Source organism: Nuphar pumila, chromosome 8 (assembly GCF_984573655.1).
Source record: "Nuphar pumila chromosome 8, dmNupPumi1.hap1.1, whole genome shotgun sequence".
Classification (NCBI taxonomy): domain Eukaryota; kingdom Viridiplantae; phylum Streptophyta; class Magnoliopsida; order Nymphaeales; family Nymphaeaceae; genus Nuphar; species Nuphar pumila.
The window spans coordinates 107,397,783-107,422,811 of record NC_143256.1 but is presented as its reverse complement, the minus strand read 5'-3'; the positions used below and the strand labels follow the sequence as shown (position 1 = coordinate 107,422,811).

At 36.3% G+C, this 25,029-nt stretch overlaps 1 protein-coding gene and 1 pseudogene across 6 annotated transcripts in view; both read left to right on the top strand.

Moving 5' to 3' along the window:
- Nucleotides 1-25,029, top strand: part of LOC149830144 (Peptidyl-tRNA hydrolase II (PTH2) family protein) — a 70,343-nt gene that overhangs the window by 32,018 nt on the left and 13,296 nt on the right. The gene's annotated exons all lie outside the window — the stretch shown is intronic.
- Nucleotides 2,771-3,836, top strand: LOC149830145 (18S ribosomal RNA; annotated as a pseudogene).

Below are 25,029 nucleotides of genomic sequence, written 5' to 3'. Positions count from 1 at the left end.
GATGTTCGGAACTACTATGCCTGGAATATTGAATACAATCCTTATTTTGAGATTGTTCTTCACTTATCTCATTGTCACGAGATTCTTCTCCTCTCATCATATCATTTCTGATATCCTGAGCTTCGTCACAATCATCAAACTTTGGAATTAGATCCAATAGAAAAGAATACTCAATTATGTCCTTAGAATTTTCAAATTCAATTTTTCTTTTCTAAGAAAAACACATTTCTTGAAACATATAGTTTTTTATTTTTAAAATCAAAACATCTATAGCCTTTTTAGTTATTTGCATATCCCAAAAAGGCACAAGGAATAGCACAAAAAGAAAGTTTATGATTTTTATTAATGAATACAAAACATTTGCATCAAAAAACCCTTATTCAAGAATAATCAGGAGTAAGTTTGAAAAGTTTTTCAACTGGTGATATATTTTTTAAGATAAGCGATGGCATTCTGTTAATAAGATACACTGCGGTAAAAGTGGCTTCGACCCAAAATTGTTTAGGTACTTGATTTGAGATAAACAAAGTTCGGGTGGTTTATATGATGTGCCTATGTTTTCTTTCAGCCAAACCATTTTGTTGTGGAGTGTAGAGACACAATTTTTTATATATAATACCATTTGATTATAGGTAATCTTTAAATTTTTTTGATAAAAATTCTTTCCCTGAATCAGTGTGAAAGATAGAGATATCCTTTTGAAATTGATTTTTAACCAATTTGTAGAATATTTGAAAATATAAAAAGACCATATTTATGTTTGAGAAAGTAAATTCATGTGTGTCTAGTAATATCGTCAACAAACATCACATAATATGCAAATTCACCTTTAGATACAAAAGGTGTTGGGCTCCAAACATTCGAATGTATTAACTCAAGCGGTCATGTAAAGACAAAAGTTTTTCTTGAATTGACAATCTTTTCATCTTTCAAAGAATACAATATTCACATGTAAAATTTTCAAGATTATAAAATTTTTCCAAATTTGGAAAGTGCTAGATTTTGGATAAATTAGGATGACCAAGTCTTTTATGCCATAAATTTAAATCCAGTTTCTGAACATTACAACAAAAGGTATTTTTGGGTATTTCCAGAAAATCCATGTAGTATAACCCTCATTCTCTATGGCATTTTCCACTCAGCTTTCCTAACTGGCAATCCTGCACTCGACAACCAATAGAAGAGAAGGAAACATTATACCCATGGTCAGATAAATGAGAGACAAACAAAAGATTTATGTTTAACTTGGGAATATATCTAATTTTTTAAATAAAAAAACCTTTTGAAATATTTTTAAAATTTTCTATTCCCTTTATCTCAAGGGATGTCTCATCAATAGTAAAAACATTTGACTTGCTTGAATTACGACATTCGAATAAGATATCACTATTTGGTGTCATATGAAATGAGACACTTGAGTCAAGAAGCCGAAGAGTCTTATCGGGGTCAAAGATGCCAAAAGAAGAGGTCGCGGTTCTGGTTGATGAAGCTCTTTTGAGAAGAGGTTGGAGAACTTCTACAAGTTGAGTCAAGGACATGCTTTCAATGTTTGATTCTTGTGTAGCTTTGAGCTCACTTGTCTCTTGTACAACTGATGCTACCTTCCTCTCATAGGGCCTCTTTAATTTAGGACAATATGTTTTGACATGTCCCGGTTCCAGATAATAATAACAAATAATTTTTTTCTTCTCAAACTCATTGTCTTGTTTTTCATAATTATCATTGTTTGGTCTTCCATAATATGGTGGTTTGTAGGCATGAATATGGTTTAATGGCCTAGACATGGCTAGGACCAAATCATCTTCTTTTAGATATCTTTGTTTTGAGTCTATTTTCCTCCATATTTGGCTCTTCAATATTATATTCAAAAGTGAGAACTTTTCCTCTATGAAAAAGAGCTGATTTGGTAGACTCATACTCTGGTCTTAGACCATTGATGAATTGATAAAAATGTTTTGTATCACTATGTCTTTGACAGAGTTCTATGTTTTCGGGATAATGCCATTGTGGTTTAAGAAGAGCCAACTCATTCCAAAGGTCGGACAACTCACTAAAGTATTCTCTAATACTTTTTCCTCCTTGAGTTATAGTGCGTACTTTGTCTTGTAAGTTACAAATATAAGCAATATTTTTAAGAGAATACATTCTCTTGAGATAATCCCATGCTTTATTTGTATGTTCAAATTTAGCTAGACTCGAGCACTTCTTGATATCAACACTACTAATGAGCCAAAATATAATCTTGGTATGCCCTATTCTTCATTCTTTCTATTTTTTCTTATAGGTGGCCATAACTTTGGTCTTTTCGGCCTCCGTAAGAGGTACCTCCTTTTCTCTTTCTATCTTAGTAAGGATTAGTTTGGGTTCCAAATCCGACCCATCTACTAATCCCCACAACCCTTTCCCCTATATGAAATGCTTAATTATTGAATTCCATGTTACAAAGTTTGTGTCATTGAGTTTGATGGGTTTTAGGGTAACATTATCATTGCCATTCATGTTTACAAAGGTTAAGAGAATGAATAGAAGATAGAGAGGAGAAAGAAAAGAGAGGAGATAATCAAAAGTATCACGAGCACTCCACCAAGAGAGTACCTCCAACGAAGAATACGAACCCACGAGCACTCTACCACCAAGAGAGCACCTCTAATGAAGAGTATGAAAACACAAACATTCCACCAAGAGGACACAACAATCTCACAAGTACTTGAGTAAATTTTGTAAAAGAGACTTTATCTCTTCAAAGTCATGAGTGACACACTTCCCAATGCACCAAAAATTAGCTCGATCTCCAAGCTTTGATACCATGAAAGGAAACAAAGTTCTCCAAAATATATTCACCAAGAGAACAAGGTGGACATTCAAAGAGTTCCACCAACGTACCAAAGGGACAAGCCACAAAATGGGCTCACATACAAACACCCACTAAAACGGCAAACACCAGGAATAAAAATAATATTTTATTGATCAAGACCATTCAAGAATCATGCTTTGAAGAGGGGCTTTGCCCCATATTTATACACAATAAGGAGAGGACTCATAGATAGGCGTTGGGGCATTCATATTTTATAGTGAAAGGTGAAATTCTTGGATTTATGAAAGACGAACAACTGTGAAAGCATTTGCCAAGGATGTTTTCATTAATCAAGAATGAAAGGGGGCTCGAAGATGATCAAATATCGTCCTAGTCTCATCCATAATCGATGCCAACTAGGGATCGACAGATCTTGCTTTTAGGACTTCGTCGGCAGCTTATGAGAAATCAAAGTTTTTGGGTTCTAGGGGGAGTATGGTCTCAAGGCTAAAACTTAAAGGAATTGATAGAAGGGCACCACCAAGAGTGGAGCCTATGGCTTAATTTGACTCAACACGGGGAAACTTACCAGGTCCAAACATAGTAAGGATTGACAAACTGAAGGCTCTTTCTTGATTCTATGGGTGGTGGTGCATGACCATTCTTAGTTGATGGAGCAATTTGTTTGGTTAATTCCGTTAACAAACGAGACCTCAGCCTGCTAACTAGCTATGTGGAGGTACCCCTCCACGACCAGCTTCCTAGAGGGACTATAGCCGTTTAGGCCATGAAGGTGTGAGGCAATAACAAGTACGTGATGCCCTTAGATGTTTTGGGTTGTACGCACACTACACTGATGTATTCAACGAGTCTATAGCCTTGGCTGACAAGCCCGGGTAATCTTCGGAAACAACATCATGATGGGGATAGATCATTGCAATTGTTGGTCTTCAATGAGGAATTCCTAGTAAGCGTGGGTCATCAGCTCGCGTTGACTACGTCCCTGCCCTTTGAACTCACCTATTTGGAAATTGAATTATCTGAGTATGGATTGCCTGTATGGATTGCCTTTTTATGACATTTGGATTGTCCATCATAGAATTTTATATGATGCATCATTTCTCTTGGCCTTGTTATCTGATTCAGAGATGTTTGTTGGGGTAAGTTGTGTGCACTTTGTTTTATGTTAGTTTAGATTGTCAACTTGTGATTTGGCTCTAACTAATGGTTGTTTAATCTCTGAATTTGTGAGTGTATTGTATCATTCATTTGTTGTGTGGCCATCGTTATTATTTTGGATGCTTATAACTCTTTTTATCTGTAATAACAATCTGTTATTTGAAACCATGGTGTTTTAAAAAATTGTTAAAATTGGTATTCTTGTTGGTAACATCGGTGCATTTACATTACAAGCTTTCTTACCTCGATTGTCTTCTCCTTATTATGCCTCTTATTTAAGTGTCATTATATGTAGATAAGAGATGTTTATCAATGTGCTGGTATGTGAATCCGTTGAAATTAATATTGTTTATAAGAGATTTTGGATTATCAGTGTGGGGAAGTATGTGCATCCATTGAAAATCTTGTTGTTTACAGTTTTACAATCATTTGTAAGGTGAGTTATGTGCACTTTTTGTGGATTGTAGCTGTTTTGTATTGTTAAAGAGCCTTATATTGCCTGTGCATGGTCACAGAGATGATTGTTGCTGACATTTGTGATTGATCTCTTAATTTGTATTGTCAAGGAGCCCTGTATTGCCTGTGCATGATCACAGAGATGATTGTTGTTGACATTTGTGATTGATCTCTTAATTTGTATTGTCAGCTTGTCCATGGTCACAAAAATGATTGTTGCTGACATTTGTAATTGTGCTCTTGCTCTAGTAGTTGATACACTTAAATTTTGAGGTTTGGAAGTCTAGTGAGGTGATTTATTCTGATGGTCAGACTAGTATTTTTACAACAACAACAACAACTACGCCTTCATCCCAAAACAATTGGGGTTGACGATATGAACCAAAAAAGAAAATCATTTTGGGTCTTCCACATGAATCTTTTTCCTCCAATCATTTATATCCAATGCCATGTCCTCGGTGAGGTTCAAAGCATTCATATCCTTTCCGATCATCTCCATCCAAGTCTTCCTAGGCCTACCCCGACCTCTTTTAACTAATCTATTTTCCCATTTCTCCAAGCTTCTAACTGGAGCATCATTAGGCCTTCGCTGAATATGTCCAAACCACCGTAAACGATTCTCTCGCATCTTATTTTCAATGGGTGCAACACCTACCTTCTTACGTATCTCCTCGTTCCGAATCTTATCTTTTATTGTATTTCCACACATCCATCTAAGCATCCGCATCTCAACTACACCATTTTTTGAATATGATGTCTCTTGGCAGCCCAACATTCCGTACCATATAGTAAAGCGGGTCTAATAGTCGTCCTATAAAACTTTCCCTTCAACCGCAATGGCATTCTACGATCGCACAGCACTCCAGTTGCACTTTTCCATTTCATCCACCCAACCTTTATCCTATGATTAACATCTCCATCAATTTCTCCAAACTTTTGAATGATGGATCCCAAATATTTGAAATAATCATTCACCGGTATTTCTTGCTCACCAAGCTTCACTACACTCCCATCACTACTTCGTTGCTTACTAAACCGACATTCTATGTATTCTGTCTTACTCTTACTCAACTTAAAACCTCTAGCTTCCAATGTCTGTCTCCATAATTCTAACTTAGCATTAACTCAAGCTCTAGACTCATCAATCAAAACAATATCATCAGCAAACAACATACAACACGACACATTTTCTTGAATTGATTTCGTAAGTTCATCCATCACTATAGCAAATAGAAAAGAGCTTAAAGCAGATCCTTGATGTAACCCAACCGTTATAGGAAAATTGGTTGTCACCCCTCCACAAGTGCGGACATTGGTTATTACTTCTTTATACATATCCTTAATTATACTAATGTACTTGAGAGAAACACCTTTCTTCATCATTGTCCACCAGAGAACGTCCCTAGGTACTTTATCATATGCCTTCTCCAAATCAATAAAAACCATATGCAAATCTTTGTTCCTCCCTCTATTTCTCTCAATAAGTTGTCTAAGAAGATGCATAGCTTCCATAGTTGATCTTCCAGGCATAAAACCAAATTGATTCTCCGATATCATGACAATCTTCCTCAACCTAGACTCAATCACCCTCTCCCAAAGTTTCATAGTATGACTCATGAGTTTTATACCACGATAGTTTGTGCAATCTTGTATATCACCCTTATTCTTATATAGAGGCACCAAAGTACTCTTCCTCCACTCATTAGGCATCTTATTTGTCCGTCAAATCTTGTTAAAAAGATTTGTCAACCATTCTAAACCTTTCTCTCCCAAGCATTTCCAAGCCTCGATAGGTATACCATCTGGGCCAACTGCCTTACTTGATTTCATTTTCTTCAAAGCTTCTGCAATTTCTTTCTTTTGAATCTTGCGCATGAAGTCACGATTCATCTCATGAAAAGGAATGGACAAGTCTCCAAGATCTTGAGCATGACTTTCATTAAATAGCTTATCAAAATAATCTTTCCATCTCTCCTTAATCTCCTCATCTTTGACTAAAACCCTTTGCGTTTCATCTTTGATACATCTAACCATACCCAGATCCCTCAATTTCCTATCTCTCATCTTTGCAAGCCTATAAATATCCTTCTCGCCCTCTTTGGTATCCAACTTGTCATAAACCTCCTTATATACCTTATCCCTCGCGTTCCGAACTACTTTTTTAGCTTCCTTCTTTGCTATCATATACTTCTTCGAATTCTCATTATCACGACTCTTACTTAGATTTCTATAACACTCTCTTTTAACCTTAATAGCTAATTTGACATCCTCATTCCACCACGATGTATCCTTACCTAGTGGTGCACCGCCTTTAGACTCACCCAATACCTCCTTGGCCATCTTTCTCATGCCACCCGCTATCTTATTCCACATTGATTCTGAATCTTCCTCAAGACACCAATCAGCTTCCTTAACTACCTGCTCTACAAACATTCCTTGTTTAGCTCCTTTCAGTGTCCACCACTTAATTCTAGGATCTATCCTATGTCTATCCTTTTTGTGGCATTGTCTAATTCTAAGATCTAAAATTAAGACTCTATATTGTGTAGCTACACTTTCTCCCGGTATAACCTTACAATCGATGCAAAAACCCCTATCTCTCTTTCTAAATAGGAAAAAATCTATCTGACTCGTATTAACCCCACTTTTAAATGTTACTAGGTGAGACTCTCTCTTCCTAAACCAAGTGTTTGCTAAGATCATATCATAGGACAAACCAAAATCTAAAATCCTTTCTCCACTTTCATTTCTTTCTCCTATACCATAGCCTCCATGGATACTCTCAAATCCATCCCTACTATTGCCTACATGCCCATTAAGGTCATCGCCGATGAAAAGCCTTTCTCCATAAGATATCTCTTGTACTACTCCATCTAAATCTTCCCAAAATTGACGCTTAATGGAATCATCTAAACCTACTTGAGGTGCATAAACACTAATAATATTAATAATCTCCGAACCTAATACTAATTTAATAAGTAAAATCCTATCACCCTTCCTACGAACCTCAACTACATTATCTATAAACTCACGACTCATAACAATCCCTACTTCATTCCTATTCCTATTTATTCCTGTATACCAAATCTTATATCCCCAAGGTTCTATCACTTTTGCTTTCTCACCTACCCATTTGGTCTCTTGTAAACATAAAGTATCAATCTTTCTCCTACACATAACATCTACTAACTCTACCAACTTACCAGTTAAAGATCATATGTTCCAAGTGGCTAACCTAATTTTATGGTCTTTGACTAACTTCTTTGCCCCCACCCGTCCAACAAAGTGAGGGAACCCTTGCCTATTTGACACCACACCCGGGCGCCGGTGTGACGCGTCGCTTCCGGGGTACGACCTAGCAACCCTTGCCCATTTATCACTGCCTCCGGGCCTATAGAGTACAGCGCGTCGCTCAGTAGGGAACGCCCCAACGAAATTCTCATATTGGTTCATATTCATAGGGTATGACTAAGTTTTTATACTGGCTGTCACAGGCCTACCGCAACCCTCCTCCTTTATCCGGGCTTGGGACCGACAGTGGATAACTAAACAGTTATACACAGTCAAACTAGTATTTTTAATTTGCAAAATTCATTCATTATGATGTATGAGATTTTTAAAATCTCTTTGTAATTTTTATAAACTCATTTGTTCTGTTATGAGAAACGGTTGTTGAAATATTTTCATGCATTTTGCATTATATATGCTTTAATTGCATGAGTTATTCTATGATTAATTGTCGTAAATAATTTGCATAAGGTTATGTTTTTCCTAATCATATGTGTAATAAACATATATATATTTTACTTGTGTTGCCCTTTGTTTCTCTTTGTCCCATAGTGGAATTGTGCTTATGCACATTTGTGCCTTTGTGTTGTTCATGCTTGAACTTGTATGTGCTTGTGCACTTTGTTTTTGAAATTCCACATATTTCATTACATGCTTTTCTAAGCATTTCATTAGTGAAATCTCTTGTGTATGCCCAGAGTGGCTATTGTGTGTATTTGACACTTGATATTATCTTTTGAAAAAAAAGTTAATGTTTCTTTAGTACTCTTGTCTTTTATGTCTTCCGCTGTATAAAACTGTCTTGTGATTTTAACTCTTTTGTGCGTTATTTCTTTAATGATCATGTCTTTTATGTGCTAAATATGTGTATTCACTTTAAATAATGCATGTTCTCATGAATGATTAAAGTGATAAAAAGTTTATTGTATGATTTGTTCAAGTTAAATGATGTTAAATTAACTTTATATACTGTAGGTGTGTTTGGGCATTCTCTCCATAATATATAATTACTAATCTTTTGGAATCTTCTTATGATATATATATATATATATATATATATATATATATATATATATATATATATATATATATATATATATATATATATATATATATGTGTGTGTGTGTGTGTGTGTGTGTGTGTGTGTGTAGTTGAGATTTTTTGTGAGCTCTATTTATAGGTTCTCAAGCTTTGATGATATTAAAAGTCCTAAAGACTTGTTTAGAGCATGCGATTGAAGATCAAAAGCACCCCTTAAGAAAGCAACGAATAGAAAATCTTGATGAAGACAAATGATTATATTTTATGTAAAGGGTTATTTGTTTGTATTTGCAAACTTACAGTGACTCACTATAAGTTTGAGAAGGGTGTTAAATCAATGTATTCTTTTGTGTATATATATATGTATATTGTTTGTACATATATATGTTTATATACATACTACATGTATGTATATATATATATATATATATATATATATATATATATATATATATATATATATATAGGAGACTAAGTCAAACAAGTTGACTTAGTGCCAACGGCCAAAACTCTAGCCGTTGGGAGGTCTCTCCCTTTGGTTATTTGAGAGGGCTTCTTCCCTCTTTTCCTTTACTTCTTCCTCTCCTTCTCCCCTATAAAAAGGGATGTGTGTGCATGTATAAGGGTGAGAGAGTGATGAGTAGTATTAGGTTTGTCTGTTGAGTGTATTTATAGCAGAGTTACCAGTCGAGGAAGTGGGAGCGGGAAGCGAGGCACTTTCAAAAATTTAGGAAGTGGGTAAGCGTGGGACCACTTAGAAGAAAATTATGAATCGTCTCGGAAGCGACCTAGGAAGCGAACCGAAAGCGACCTAGGAAGCGAACCGAAAGCGAGGGAGAAGCGAAAAAATGAAAAAAATAGGGAAGCGAGGGGGAAGCGCGCTTCCCTTTTATGGGAAACACGCTTCCCATAAAAGGGAAGCGTGCTTCCCAAAAAAAGGGGATGCTTCCCCATGCATTTCGGAAGTGCGATGTTTCGCGCTTCTGAAGCGCGTATCGGGAAGTGCGCTTCCCCATACGCCTAGGCGCTTTCGGTAACTCTGATTTATAGTGAGGTTTATATGTATTTTTTCTTTTTTCTTTTTAGTGTTCGTTATGGCTAGAGTTATTCATTCACCGATGTAATTTTCTTTTTGTATTCTTAATGTTCATTATGAATAGAGTTATTCATTTACTTTTTCATGTATCCTTTTAGTTCTTATGTTTTTGTCTAAATATATTATGTTCTTGGAGTCCATCATGGAGTGTATTGGGATCCGTGCTATTTTGTGACAGTTATGACATCTACCATGACTTGAAAATGAAAAGAATTTTCTGCATTGAAAGGAATGCAGACATAATACAACCATCTCCCAACCGCAACATTCGCCTGCTCGACTAAATGTTGAGGAGTTATAGTTGTACGAATGTCAGATTGCGCCCCACGGGCAGTCCTAGTAGGGAAAAAGCTCGTAATAGAGCCTCTAATTCTACCTCCTCTCAAAGAACTCCCTTCTCTTCCTATTTTTTTTTTGTGCCCACAACGACACTACTACTAGCACCAACCACATTTTTTTCCTTCGCTGCAGAACTTTCTACTTTTGATCCTATGCTTGGGGCTGAGGAGCTCATCTTTGTCATACATATCGTCTCAGGGATCCTCATACCCCATTTTTGCCTCATTCATCTCTTTATTGTTTTTTTTCAATCAAACCATCAAGTAATTATTGGCATTGCTATTTCACAACATTTTACGATTTCCTTGACGTGCATGTGACAATATTAAGATGTGTCCCGGCTAAATGATGCTTCAATCGAGAGATATCACCCTGAAAAGTATTTTGGCAATAGTTGCACTTGATTTTTAATCGGGTGCTTCATTGCCATGCCGGATCCTTCGATGCTATCTTTCCAAAAAAAAACTCAATAAGAAGCAAAAAATATGAATTTTTTGTTAAGACATATGTAATAATACATCTATATATATAAAAATATAGATGTATTCACCATGGTCTTTTCACAAGTACCCAATAGGGGTACTTGTTTTATTTCTTTTATTTTCCTGTTTTTTTTTTGTTTTTTTTTCTAAAATGTATTTTGGGATACCAAAAGGGCCCCCCCAATGGAGTCGTTGGGGCCCCCAACGGTCACAATTGTGACCGTTGGGGGCTCCCAACGACTCTATTGGGAGCCCCCTTTGGTCTCCCTTTTCTTATAAATAGGGGGAACCCCCCTTGTATCTTGTATTGCTTTAGAGAGCTCCTCTCCAATAAAAGAGATTCTTTTTATGTGTGTAGCCTTATTATAAGGCCCTTCGTATATCTCTTGGTGGATTTCCTCTCTTATGCTTGTTTCATTTGTCCGTGTTGGACATAGTGAATGCTTTGGCATTCTTGGATTCTTCCGCATACTTCATTACATGGTATCAGAGCCATACGATCTTCTAAGGTAAAATCATGTCTCTCTCTACTTCCTTTCTTTTTCACATATTCATTGTGTAGCAATGGAAGTCAAGATCGATCTGTCATTCAAGCTCAATGGGAAAAATTACATGATGTGGGCATCCGCAATGGAGAATAATCTCAAAGGCAAGAAGCTTTGGGGTTATGTAATGGGAACCGTTCCGGAACCCCAACTTAAGCTCACAAAGATGGAAGAAGATCAAGAGAAAGCACTTGAAGGTGATGCTCGTCTCAAGGCCATAGAAGATTATCATCACCAAATAGAAGATTGAGAGAGCAACCATGCAAAAATCCTAGCATGGTTTATGAATAATGTCGAACTTAAGGTATGTGCAAATATTGCAAAATTCCGTCGGGCAAATGAAGCTTGTTTTTTTATGAAGGGTATGTTTACCCAAAAGGATCTTGCAAGAGCTTATTTTTTGCAAGAAAAAGTGAGAACCACAAAACAAGGCGACATGAGCATACAAGATTATTATAGTGCTCTAAATCCTTTGTGGGATGAATTGGCTCTTTTAGAGCCTAAATGGGTGGCTATGGCGGATGTGGAACTAAGACAAAAACAAATGGAACAAGATAGATTGTTTCAATTTTTATTTGGGCTTCGTCCCGAATTTGAACAAGTTAGATCCTCACTTCTCCATAGATCTTCGTTTCCTCCTTTAGAAGAGGCTATTGCCGAGATTACTCAAGAAGAGACTAGGCATAGCATGAGTAAAAGCATAGATGAAGTTCTTGCCGTATCTAAACCCCACAATCATGTTAAAACATACAAACCACCTCATTTTGGTAAGCAAGGGAGTGGTGGAAGAAAAATGATTATATGTCATCATTGTTATGAGCCGGGACATATTAAACCCGTTTGCCCAAAGCTAAATGGGGCATTCAAGCCAAAGGTGGCTTCCGTTGAAAAATCATCCACCAAAGAAGATGACAGCAAGAACGGGGATCTCAAAGATACTCTTGGTCAAATCTCCTTGGCTCTCCAACAAATTCTAAAGGCTACTTCTTCCACCTCCGGTGCCGCCATTGCCTCATCATCACCTCCCGGTACGTACTCTTGGATTTTAGATTTCAGAGCCTCTTTTCACATGACTCCTCGTGAAAATGCGTTAACCAATGTGCACACCAATTCAAAAATATCTTGTCTCTACGGCCGATGAAACTTTTTTCAAAATAAATGGTATTGAAACTCTTGATTCTAAAAATATTCAAAATTTTCTTGTTCCAAAAGTTAGAATAGTTCATAAATTAAATCTTAACCTCTTTTCCGTTTCTCAAATTGCCGACCATGGATGTGAAATATCTTTCTCATCTCAAGGGTGCTTTGTGCAGGATCTTCGGTCCGGGAAGCGGATTGGGCAAGGCCATAGGAAGGGAGATCTTTATTTTATGGATAACTTAATGCTTCCAAATACCTCATTTTGTACTTATGTCCAAGACAAAAATATTGAAACTTGGCATAAAAGGCTTGGACATCCAAGTTACTCTAAAATGTATCTTTTTCCTTTTGGAAACAAGTTTTGTAAAGAAAAAGATATCAATTGCAAAGATTGCATTTTTGGAAAAATGAAGTCTATTCCTTTTCCTATTCGAACCTTTGTGACAACAAGACCTTTTGAATTGGTGCATTCCGATGTATGGGGACCATCTCCGGTTCTATCCAAAGGTGGTTATTCATATTATGTTACCTTTATTGATGATTATACTAGATATGTATGGATTTAGTTTCTTAACCTTAAATCGGACGTTTTTAACTTCTTCAAAGAATTTCATGCAAAAGTTCAAAATCAATTTCAAAGTCAAATATCCATTCTTAGATCCGATTCAGGTGGAGAATACTTATCAAATGAGTTTCAATCATTTTTAAAACAACATGCCATTTGTCATCAAAAATCTTGTCCAAGAACTCCTCAACAAAACGGCCTAGCGGAAAGAAAACAGACATATTTTAGAAACCACTAGATCTTTACTCATTTCTAAAAATATTCCTAAAAGTTTTTGGGCCGAAGCCGTGTTAACCTCCACCTATTTAATCAATAGAATGCCATCTTCAAAATTGAACAATATCTCTCCTTATGAAAAACTTTTCAGTATGACACCCGACTACAATCGTCTTCGTATTTTTGGGTGTAAATGCTTTGTTCTTCTACATAAAAGAGATAAATTGTCACCTAAAGCAATAGAATGTGTATTTTTAGGATATGGTGAAAATCAAAAGGGCTATAGATGCTTTGATTATAAAAACAATAAGTTATTTGTCTCCAAAGATGTGACCTTTTTAGAAGATGAAAATGGATTTGAAATATTGGAAAAACCAAATGAAATTGATTATATGTTTATCAATGATCTTTTAGAAGATTCAAATGATGACTCTTTGAGTCATCCAGAATTTTTAGAAAATACTCATGATTCTCATGATAATGATGTATCACCAACTAATGGTGACAATCTCCAAGTATACACTCGGCGTGAGGAAGCACAACCTATTAGTGCTTTAAAAAAATTCTTGCGGCTTAATGAACCTCTAGAAGAAACCTCCCTTAGGCGATCTTCTAGAGAATCAATTCCACCTAATAGGTTTGTCTCATATGAAACTCTCTCACCGAACTATAGAGCTTGTCTAATAGCCTTGCATTCTTACTATGAATCTTCCCATTATAATCAAGCAAAAAATATTCCTTATTGGGTTGAAGCAATGAAAGTTGAACTAGATGCTTTAAATAAGGCTAAAACTTGGGAAATAGTTCAACTTCCTCCAAATAAAAAAGCTATAGGATGTCGGTGGGTCTACAAAGTCAAAACAAAAAATGATGGTTCCCTAGAATGTTATAAAGCTAGATTAGTTGCTAAGGGATATTCACAAGAATATGACATCGATTATGAGGAGACTTTTGCCCCCGTGGCTCGCATGACAAGCGTTAGAACTCTAATTGCTGTAGCATCATCTAAGAAATGACCTATATTTCAATTAGATGTTAAAAATGTCTTTCTTAATGGTCAGTTGAATGAAGAAGTATATATGGACCCTCCGCCGGGAATTAGTGTTAACCAAGGTCAAACTCTTCGATTATTAAAAGCTTTATATGGCCTTAAACAAGCCCCTAAGGCTTGGTATGATAGATTTAGTGCTATCATGTTACAATCGGGATTTCGTTCATGTTATACTGACACTGCTCTTTTTGTTAAACGTGCAGGTTATAGTATCATCATCCTTCTGCTTTATGTTGATGATATGATCATCACTGGCAATGATGAAAGTTGTATTCTTAATGTTAAAAATATGTTAAAACATAATTTTGATATGTCTGATCTGGGTTTTCTCAGGTACTTTCTTGGTATAGAAGTAACATACTCTCCTCGAGGGTATATATTGTCACAGATGAAGCTTGCTGCAGACATATGTTCCAAATTTGGGATTTCAGATGACAAAAAGGTGGTGACTCCCGAGGTTATCAATGCTAAACTACGCCTGGAGGATGGAGTTCTGTTGGATGATCCTACGCCCTACAGACAACTCATTGGCTCTCTCACCTATCTGACTATCACCAGGCCTGATATTGCTCATGTTGTGCACTCTGCAAGCCAATTTCAGCATGCCCCTACATCTGTGCATATGAGTGTTGTGCTTCGGATCATTCGATACATAAAAAATACTTTGACTAAAGGGCTATTCCTATCCTCACTCTCTTCATTAGATTTACTGACTTATACTGATGCTGACTGGGGAGGAAACCCAAATGATTGAGTCTCAACTACTGGCTTTTGTGTTTTCTTAGGAGATTCGCTAATTGCTTGGAGGTGCAAGAAACAGCAGAAAGTCTCATTGTCTTCTACTGAAGCAGAATACAGGGCTATGGCAACTACTACAATGGAGCTTGTGTGGCTTCAAAGTCTTCTTCAAGATATGAGAGTCGAAATTATCGGTGCTTCGAAGCTTTGTTGCGACTACAAAAGTGCCATCTATATTGCCAGCAACCACACTTTTCATGAAAGGACTAAACATATTGAAATGGACTGTCACTATGTACGTGATGAATATCTTCGTGGGACAGTTACACTGCCATATGTCACTTCGGAATATCAACTTGCAGATTTCTTTACCAAAGCCCTGCCTGCTCCTCGCTTCTTTTTCCTTCTTGGCAAACTTTCGGTCATCTCCCTGTAAAGTTTGAGGGGGGGTGTTAAGACGTGTAATAATACATATATATATATATATATATATATATATATATATATATAAATATAGATGTATTCACCATAATACCCGATAGGGGTATTATGGTCTTTTCACAAGTACCCAATAGGGGTACTTGTTTTATTTTCCTGTTTTTTTTTTCTAAAATGTATTTTAGGATACCAAAAGGGGCCCCACAATGGAGTCGTTGGGGCCCCCAACGGTCACAATTGTGACCGTTGGGGGCTCCCAACGACTCTATTGGGAGCCCCCTTTGGTCTCCCTTTTCTTATAAATAGGGGGAACCCCCCTTGTATCTTGTATTGCTTTAGAGAGCTCCTCTCCAATAAAAGAGATATTCTTTTTATGTGTGTAGCCTTATTATAAGGCCCTTCGTATATCCCTTGGTGGATTTCCTCTCTTATGCTTGTTTCATTTGTCCGTGTTGGACATAGTGAATGCTTTGGCATTCTTGGATTCTTCCGCATACTTCATTACATTTTTTACCTTAACCCACTTCCTTGAGTGGAAAAATAATGGAAATGCACTCTTACTTGAGAAAATCGCAAAAGCCCTCTTCTTAGCGCATAAATCGACTCCTAAATCGCTTTCACGGTTTCTAGTGTGTGTGGGTTTCCTTCTAATGGCCTTTAGACAAATAGAGAAGTCGACCCTCAAAAGGTATTTAAAATCCAAAAAAAAAAGTAACTTTTGAATTTTTTAAAGTGTATCAATACCATATCGTACGCTACACTCTGTATCATACGACACAGGTTGATACAGAGGTGTATCGTACAATGCACCTGATACAGGTACGATACATACTCATATTGCGATACAAGTGTGTATCATAATGCAAAACCCAAAAATAATGATACATGTCGTACCATATTGTATCGTACAATACAGTACAATACTTACAACATTATGTTGTATATATCAGGTCTTGTAATTAAAAGATAAGAAGTCATCATTCTTGTCATCTGTGATTTTAGACCTGAAAACAATATCAAGAGCAAATTTTGACTGAGACAATAGATAACCTCTAGGAGAATAAGCAACTTTAATTCCTAGAAAATATTTAAAAAAATTCAAATCAGTCATTTCAAAATATTTTTTGAGGAGTTTCTTAATGTTTTCAACTCTCTGTTTATCCCATCCAGTGAGTGATTTTCAATATCAGAATATCTTTCTAGTGCATATGAACGTTTAAGATCCTTGCACTTAGAGTATTGTATACAATTTTGTTCGTCATAAAATTGCTCTTATCTAATTTGATCATCATGAGATTGTTCTTCACTCACCACATCATTTCTAAGCTTATGACCTTCATCAAGATCAAAATCACAATCATCATATTTTGGAATTAAATCCAACAAAAAGGTATACTCTGTTGTTTCTTTAGATTTTTCAAAGTCAAAGAATCTTTTCCTTTCTAAGGATAACATATTTCTTGAAACATGTAGTTTTCTATTTCTAAAATCAAAATACCTATAACCTTTTTGGTTATTCGCATAACCCAAAAACACACAAGGGATAGCATGGGGAAAAAGTTTATCATTCTTGTTAGTAAAGACAAAACATTTGCACCCAAAAACTCTCAATTTAGAATATTTAGAGATTAATTTAAACAGTTTTTCAATTGGTAATACATTTTGCAAAGAGGAGAATGACATTTTGTTGATGACATAAACAACAATCAAAGTAGCTTCAGCCCAAAAATCTTTTGGTACTTGGTTTGCTATAAGCAAGGTTTTTGTTGTTTCTATAATATGCCTATGCTTCCTTTTGGCCATATCATTTGCTGTGGAGTGTAAGGACAGGATATTTGGTGTGTGATTCCATGCAGGGTTAGTAATCTTTAAATTTTTTTAATAAAAATTCTCTCTGAATCGGTGTGAAAGATAGAAATATCATTTTTAAATTTATTTTTGATCAAACTATAAAAAACTTGAAAATATAAGAAAACTTCATATTTATATTAAAAAAATAGATTCAATTATGTCTAGAAAAATCAACAAAAGTTACATAATAAGCAAATCTACCTTTAGATATCATAGGTGTTGGGCCCCAAACATCCGAATGTATTAACTAAAACGGTATAGAAGAAACAAAAGTTTTTTCTTGAAATGATATTCTCTTCATTTTGCCAAGAATACAATCTTTACAAGTAAAGTTTTCAGAATTACAATTTTTTTTAAACTTGAAAAATACTGAATTTTGGACATATTAGGATGACCAAGACTTTATGCAATAAATCCAAATATAATTTTTGAACATTACAATAAAAAGTATTGTTGGGTATTTCCAAAAAATCCATATAGTACAAGCATCCTTCTCTATGGTCTTCCTCAATTAGCTTTCCTGACTGACGATCCTATACCCAACAACCATCAGAGGAGAAAGAAACATTACGGTAAAATATTTGAAAAATTGACAAAAGATTTAAATTTAATTTAGGGATATATTTAACTTTTGAAATATTTTTTTTTTTGAATTTTGAAAAATATTTTTGAAATTTCCTATTCCTTTTATCTCAAGAGATGCTCTAAACACATTTGACATGCTTGAGTTATAACATTTGGATAAACTATCACCATTTGGTGTCATATGAAACGAAGTACCTGAGTGAAGAAGCCAAGCAAATTTACCGAGATCAGAGAATGATGAAATAACGACTCCAGTTGATGAAGATGCTCTTTTAAGGAAAGGTTAAAGAACCCCCATTAGTTGAGTCAAGGACATGTTTCTAATAGATAAATCTTGTGTGGTATTAACATCATTTGACTCGGGAAAATGTCATCTTGGCTCAAGAAGAGCCAACTCTTCCCAAAAGTTCGGAAAATTCATTGTAGAATTCTCTAATACTTCTACCCCCTTGAGTCATAGTTTGAAATTTATCTTGTAAATTGTACATATGCGCAATATCCTTAAGAGAATACATTCTTTTGAGGTATTTTCAAGCTTTATTCACATGCTCAAATTTTGCAAGACTTGAGCATTTCTTGATATCAGCGCTATTAATGAGCCAATACATAATCTTGGCATATTACATCCTCCATTCTCATAAGTAGCAAGGGCTTTATTTTACTTACCTTCTGAAAATGGAACTTCCTTCTCGGTCTCTACCTTATTCGAGAACTAATTTAGGCTCCAAATCCGATCCATCCGCTGGTCCTCACAACCCTTTACCCCAAATATGATGCTTCATAATTAAAGACCATGTTACATAAGCAAAATTATTAAGTTTCACAGGCATAATAGTGACACTTTCTTTGTCATCCATTTTACAAGGATGAGAGAGAGAGATAAAAATAGATGGAGTGAGAAAAGATATAGAGAAGGACAAAAAGAAACAAGCACGATCACTATGAAAAATTTGAAGTAGAGGCAATATTAATCTAGCACCACCAATGGATCGCACAAACACTTTTTTTTTTAATTTATAACCCAAAGAAACCACACTTGGGATGAAGACCTGGTTGCGTTGGCTCAGCCTACCATACCTACGGTTGTCGTGCCGGCAGCGTAAAACTTCGAGGCTAGGATCCCTGTGTTAAAATATATGTAATTCATATATATATATATATATATATATTTATATATATATATGTAATTGCCTAAAATACCCGATAGGGGTATTTTAGTCATTTCACAAGTACCCGATAGGGGTACTTGTTTTTCTTATTTTATTTTCCCTTTTATTTTTTGTAAAATATATTTTTTCTTTTTATGTTTTTTGCTCACACAAAAGGGGCCCCACCGTGTAGTCGATGGGGCCCCCAACGGTCATATTTGTGACCGTTGGGGGCTCCCAACGACTACATGGGGAGCCCCTAGGTGGCTCTCCTTTTAAGGCCTCTTGGCCATCCCCCCTCCTCTTCTTTTGTGTATAAATAGGGGTGAACCCCTATTGTATTCTTCACTCTTGAGAGCTCTCTCTCTTTGTCAATAAGAGACATTTATATTTTTATGTTGTGTTGTCTCTTGTGGGTTTGGGTGTTAGCCCTTTTGTTTGTTCATTAGTGGATGTTGTAAGTGCCTAATGCACTCTTAGCTTTTCCGCATATTTCATTACATGGTATCAGAGCCTTGTGTATGCTCTTCTTCCTAATATAGCTAGTTGTGTAGCTATATTTTTTTCTTGTTGTATCTCTCTTCTTTTATTCTCTTGTGAGTGATTAATATGGAAGGAGAACAAAAGATTGATCTCTCCTTCAAGCTCAATGGCTCCAACTACATGATGTGGGCCGCCGCCATGGAGAACAACCTCAAAGGACAAAAACTTTGGGGATATGTTATGGGAACCATTCTGGAACCACAACTTCAACTAACTAAGATAGATGGTGATCAAGAAAAAGCTCTTGAAGGAAATGCCCGCATGAAGGCCATTGAAGATCACCAATCTAAATTAGAAGATTGGGAAAGTAAGCATGCCAAGATTCTTGCTTGGTTCATGAACAATGTGGAGCTCAAGATTTGCGCCAACATTGCCAAATTTCGGATGGCGAATGAAGCATGATTCTTCATGAAAGGTATGTTTACTCAAAAAGACCTTGCTCGTCAATTCTTTCTTCAAGAAAAAATCCGGACTATTAAGCAAGGAGAAATGAGTGTAAGGGATTACTTTAGCACTCTTGGTCCTCTATGGGATGAACTATCCTTACTAGAACCAAAATGGGTTTCTAGTGTGGATGTGAAATTAAGGAGAGAACAAATGGAAAAAGAACACTTTTTCCAATTTTTACATGGGCTTAGGCCCGAATATGAACAAGTTGGATCTTCCCTCCTACATAGATCTAAGCCTCTTCCCTTGGAAGATGCCATAGCCGAAATATGCCAAGAAGAAACCCGTCTTGTCATGATTAAAGGAGGAGATGATGTCTTGGCCGTATCAAAACCCGGCAACCATATGAAAACTTACAAACCTCCACATTTTGGAAGACAAAATAATTATAATGACAACTATAGAAAAGCCATTTGCCATCATTGTCAAGAACCGGGTCATATAAGACCTAATTGCCCTAAGTTGAATGAAACACCTAAAAATAAGGTTGCTTCCGTTGAAGAAGCTACTCAAAAGAAAGGGGAAGCAATCAAAGGAAATGACTCTTTTTCTCTTGCTCAACTATCGGAAGCACTACAAACTCTACTCAAGATTCCATCAACTTCGGGTGCCGCCATAGCTTCTTCCTCTCCTCCAGGTATGTCGTCTTGGATCCTTGACTCTGGAGCTTCCTTTCATATGACCCCTCTTGAAAATGAGCTTTCCGATTTATGTAATAATTATAAAAACTCCTATGTTTCAACTGTCGATGGTACATCCTTACAAGTAAAAAGTTTTGAACCTTAAACTTTTCAAAAGATTTCTTTGTGCCAAACGTGAGAGTTGACCTCAACTTAATTTAAATCTCCTCTCTGTTGCTCAAATATGTGATCATGGATGTGAAATCTCCTTCTCAAATAAGGATTGCTCTATACAGGATCTCCGGTCCGGGAAGCAGATTGGGCAAGGCCATAGGAGGGGAGATCTTTATTACATGAGCAACTTGAAACTCCCCTAACCATGTCCAAGATAAAAAATATTGATATTTGACATCAAAGACTTGGACATCCAAGTTTCTAAAAAATGTACTCCTTTTCATTTGAAAAGAAATTTTGTAACGAGAAACATTTTGTTTGCAAAAATTGTATTTTTGGCAAAATGAAATCTACTCCTTTTCCAAACCGAACTTTTGTGTCTAAAAGACCTTTTGAGTTAGTCCATTCGGATGTTTGGGGTCCTTCCCCCGTCAAATCTAAAGGAGGGTATTCCTATTACGTCACTTTCATCGATGATTGCACTAGGTATGTATGAATCTACTTTCTAAATTTAAAATCCGAAGTCTTTGACTTTTTCAAAAAATTTCACATGATAGTTAAAAATCAATTTTCAAGTAATATCTCTACTCTTAGATCCGATTCGGGTGGAGAATATTTATCAAATGAATTTCAAAACTATTTAGAAGTAAATGGAATTTGTCATCAAAGATCGTGTCCTAGGACTCCCAACAAAACGGCTTGGCCGAAAGAAAGCATAGACACATCATGGAAACCACTAGGACACTCCTTATTTCCAAAGAAATTCCAAAGAGTTTTTGGGCCGAAGCGACCTTAACCTCAACTTACTTAATAAATAGAATGATATCTTCATCCTTACAAAATACATCTCCATACGAAAAATTATTTGAAAGAACACCCGATTTCAATAAATTACGAATTTTTGGATGCAAATGTTTTGTCCTTACTCATAAAAGGGACAAATTATCTCCCAAAGCTATTGAATGTGTTTTCTTGGGATATGGAGAAAATCAAAAGGGTTTTAGATGTTTTGACTTGAAAAATAACAAACTCTATGTATCCAAAGATGTAACATTTTTGAAAAATGAAAATGGTTTTGTGAAAACTAAAGATATTGACGAAAGTGAATATGCTTTTTTATTTGATCTTCTATCTCAAGAAGATGAGACTCCTCAAGAAGAGGAAATCTCTAATGAGTCTTTGAATGACCTAGAGGAAATTCCTCTTGATAATGTTATAGATGAAAATAATAGACCAATCCAAACCTATGTTAGGCATGGTCAACAAACTCAGATGAGCGCCTTAGAAAAATACTCTCAAAGATCCAACATAGAAGAAACCTCTTTAAGGAGATCCAGTCGGATCTCCAATCCTCCCAATAGGTTTGTTTCCTATGAGTCCCTAACTCCAAGATATAGAGCATGTCTAATTGTGTTGCATTCATTTCATGAACCCTCACACTATAATGAGGCCAAAGATATTCCCCAATGGGTTGAAGCCATGAACTTAGAGCTTAGTGCCCTTGAAAAAGCAAAAACTTGGGAAATAACTTCGTTACCCACTGGAAAGAAATCAATTGGATGTAGATGGGTCTTCAAAATTAAAACTAAGAGTGATGGTTCATTAGAACGTTATAAAGCACGGTTAGTAGCTAAAGGATATGCTCAGGAATATGGTATAGATTATGAAGAAACCTTCGCACCTGTTGCTAGAATGACTAGTGTTAGGACTCTTATTGCTATTGCGTCAGTGAAAAAATGGCCTATCTATCAACTCGATGTTAAGAATGCATTTCTAAATGGCGAATTAAATGAAGAAGTTTACATGGATCCTCCACCAGGAGTATGTATTGGTAAAAATAAAATTCTCAAACTTAAAAAGGCATTATATGATTTAAAACACGCCCCAAAGGCTTGGCATGATAGATTTAGTAATGTAATGACAAGTTTGAATTTTCGTTCATGTTATACTTACACTGCTTTGTTTGTGAAAAGTGCAGGGTCTTCAGTAGTTATTTTACTACTTTATGTTGATGATATGATCATCACAGGAAGTGATGAACAAGGCATTAATGATATTAAAAAGGTTTTGAAAGAAAATTTTGATATGTCTGACCTTGGTTTCTTAAGATATTTTTTAGGAATTGAAGTGGCGTATTCTCCTCGAGGATACATTCTCTCTCAGATGAAACTTGCTGCTGACATCTGTTCCAAATCTGGTATCTCCGATGATAAGAAGACAAAAACCCCAGAAGTCATCAATGCAAAATTAAGGTTGGAAGATGAAACACCTCTCGATGATCCTACTCCCTACCGGCAACTTGTTGGGTCTCTAACCTACTTATCCATCACTCGGCCAGACATTGCTCATGTCGTCCACTCTGTCAGTCAGTTTCAACATGCACCTACAACCGTGCACATGAGTGCAGTCTTAAGGATCGTCAGATATATCAAAAATACCATAATTAAGGGAGTTTTTCTTTTTTCTGCCTCGTCACTTGATTTAATTGCTTATACTGATGCAGATTGGGGAAGAAATCCCAATGACCGAGTCTCAACTACCGGATTTTGTGTTTTCTTAGGTGACTCTATGATTTCTTGGAGATGCAAGAAGCAACACAAAGTATCCTTATCCTCGACGGAAGCAGAATATCGTGCTATGACCACTACAACCATGGAACTTGTGTGGCTACGAAGTCTCCTCAGTGATATGGGCATTGTCATCTCTACTCCTTCGAAGATGTGTTGCGACAACAAAAGCACAATCTATATTGCAAGCAATCACACCTTCCATGAACGTACTAAGCATATTGAGATGGACTGCCATTACGTACGTGATGAATACCTAAGAGGAACCATAGCACTACCTTACGTCACATCAGAGTACCAGTTGGCGGACTTCTTCACTAAGGCTCTTGCGGCTCCTCGATTTTTGTTTCTCCTTAACAAGCTTTCGGTTATATCCCCGTAAAGCTTGAGGGAGGGTGTTAAAATATATGTAATTCATATATATATATATATATTTATATATATATATATATGTAATTGCCTAAAATACCCGATAGGGGTATTTTAGTCATTTCACAAGTACCCGATAGGGGTACTTGTTTTTCTTATTTTATTTTCCCTTTTATTTTTTGTAAAATATATTTTTTCTTTTTATGTTTTTTGCTCACACAAAAGGGGCCCCACCGTGTAGTCGATGGGGCCCCCAACGGTCACATTTGTGACCGTTGGGGGCTCCCAACGACTACATGGGGAGCCCCTAGGTGGCTCTCCTTTTAAGGCCTCTTGGCCATCCCCCCTCCTCTTCTTTTGTGTATAAATAGGGGTGAACCCCTATTGTATTCTTCACTCTTGAGAGCTCTCTCTCTTTGTCAATAAGAGACATTTATATTTTTATGTTGTGTTGTCTCTTGTGGGTTTGGGTGTTAGCCCTTTTGTTTGTTCATTAGTGGATGTTGTAAGTGCCTAATGCACTCTTTGCTTTTCCGCATATTTCATTACACCCTGCCCCGGGCCTATGCTACACTTTGGCTTGTGCAGAAGGGTGACGCTCATGAGAATTGAAACTTGACTGCCTGTCTAGCAGCCAAGGCCCCACCCCACTATGCCAACCCCCCTTTGGAGAAATCACATGGAACACTTGGATTTGAATCTCCAAGTGCACAACCAAGATCCCACAAACATCAACAAGCAGCTTAACACCACCAAACTGTGATACCATGAAAGGAAACGAGAGCCTCCAACAAAGTCCACCAAAACACCAAAGTGGACACAAAAGGATTTACTCACAAAACCCAAAAAATGGCACACAAAAGAGACTTACAAAATATAACATTAATATTTTATTGATGTTCAAAATATGTAAGAAGCATTACAAATGACAAGAGGGTGAACCCCTTTTATATACAACAAGGGAGAGCAAGAGAGATGTTGGAATTAGTCCAATGACTCTATTTGTAGCTGTTGGACTAGTTCCAACAACTATATTTAACTAGTCAACTTTGTCCAACGGCTCTATTTGTAGCTGTTGGACTGGTTCCAACAGCTATATTTGACTAAACAAAAAAGAAATAAATATATATGACTTATTGAATTTAGTGCATGGTTCCGAAGTGGCTGCCATAAAGGCAGATTTTTCTCATGCCTACATGCTCATATTGCTGGTAGCATACCACAACACTCTGGTAGCATCACTAGAAAAATTGCTGCAGAAAATATAATGTCTTTGAAAATGGGAAAAAGATGTTGACGCAAAGGGAGATTGCCCGAGAAATACATGGGAAAAAAGAGAAATATAGCAGAAACTAC